This window comes from Octopus bimaculoides, chromosome 24 (genome assembly GCF_001194135.2).
Source record: "Octopus bimaculoides isolate UCB-OBI-ISO-001 chromosome 24, ASM119413v2, whole genome shotgun sequence".
In the NCBI taxonomy this organism is placed as follows: Eukaryota; Metazoa; Mollusca; class Cephalopoda; order Octopoda; family Octopodidae; genus Octopus; species Octopus bimaculoides.
The window spans coordinates 13,285,944-13,287,751 of NC_069004.1; the positions used below are offsets into that span (position 1 = coordinate 13,285,944).

Consider the following 1,808-nt stretch of genomic DNA (forward strand, 5'->3'; position numbering starts at 1 on the left):
CTTGAAATAGAAATTAGCAAAATGTGGAATCTGAAGACGAAAACAATACCTATTGTTAAAGGTGCCCTGGGAATGACAGCGAAACGGGCTGATTACTACCTAGCTCAGATACCAGGAAACCCCAAAATGGCTGAAGTTCAAAAGATAGTGCTCATGGGAACTGCCCATATCCTACGTAAAATACTGTCTATGTGATCTCAAATTTTAAAACAAACACATAATTTTCTTATGGTTTCTTAAACATTCTCTAGAACAACACTGTACAAATCCAAATATATGGTACCCTAGGCATAACACCTACATGAACTTCTAACTTGTCTCTTGAGGTCTCTGGGTGAGACTTGGATCCAACTTGTACAAATGCAAAGCAAAAGTTAAACATAAAATAATAATAACAATAATAATAATAGTTAATAATAATACAAGTAATGGTTTCAAATTTTGGCACAAGGCCAGCAAGTTTGGGGATGGGGCTAGTTGATTACATCAACCCCAGTGCTCAACTGGTACTTACTTTATCAACCCTTGAAAGGATGAAAGACAAAGTCAACCTCAGAGGAATTTGAACTCAGAACATAAGGACAGAGAAAATCCTGTTAAGCATTTTGCCCGGCATGCTAACAATTCTGCCAACTTGCTGCCTTAAATAATAATGGTTTCAAATTTTGACACAAGGCCAGCAATTTTTGGTGTAGGTAGTAGGTTGATTACATCAACCCCAGTGCTCAACAGATACTTATTTTATCAACCCCTAAAGAGGATGAAAGGCAAAGCCGATCTCAAAAGAATCCGAACACAGAACATAAAGATGGATGAAATGCCACTAAGCATTTTTCCCAGCATGCTAATGATTCTGCCAGCTCACAGTTAATGATAATAATAATAATAATAATAACAACAACAACAATAGTGTCAAAATTTGGCACAAGGCAGCAAGTTCGGGGGGGGGGGGACTAAGTTGATTAAATCAACCCCAATGCTCAACTGGTACTTATTTTATTGACCCTGAAAGGATGAAAGACAAAGTCGACCTCAGTGGAGTTTGAACTCAGAAAGTAAAAATGGATGAATACCATCAGGACGAAATACTGCTCAGCATTTTGCCTGGAGTGCAAACAATTCTGCCAGTTTATCACCTTTAGAGTAATATTGTCTTTTAAACAAGTAGGACTTGCTACCAACATACCATCATACCTTTTACTAATATTTTAGCTGCTATTTACTCACAACTTGATACAGGTATCCCTTATGACCTTTCCACACTTGACCCTGCATTCAAGACATGACAAGTGGAAGGTAAAGAGGTACTTTTCTGGTGTTTTATCAATGCTTGGAGGAAGAAAAGTAATGGGATCTCAATGGTATTTGAACTAAGAATGTAAAGAACTAAAACAAACCACCAGGCACAAGGCTTGCAATTTGCGGAGATGATACAAACAATTCTGTTAATTACCATCCTTCCCCGATCATCATCATTTAACATCTTTTTTTTTCTTCTTGCTAGAATGGGTTGTGGAGGCGCAATGGCCCAGTGGTTAGAGCAGCGGACTCGCAGTCATAGGATCGCGGTTTCGATTCCCAGACCGGGCGTTGTGAGTGTTTATTGAGCGAAAACACCTAAAAGCTCCACGAGGGTTCGGCAGGGGATGGTGTCGAACCCTGCTGTACTCTTTCACCACAACTTTCTCTCACTCTTACTTCCTGTTTCTGTTGTACCTGTAATTCAAAGGGTCAGCCTTGTCACACTGTGTCACGCTGAATATTCCCGAGAACTACGTTAAGGGTACACGTGTCTGTGGAGTGCTCAG

The 1,808-nt window shown here is 39.7% G+C and overlaps 1 protein-coding gene across 1 annotated transcript in view; it reads right to left on the reverse strand.

Moving 5' to 3' along the window:
• LOC106882747 (uncharacterized) overlaps positions 1 to 1,808 on the reverse strand; it is a 26,885-nt gene that overhangs the window by 5,093 nt on the left and 19,984 nt on the right. The window lies entirely within an intron of this gene.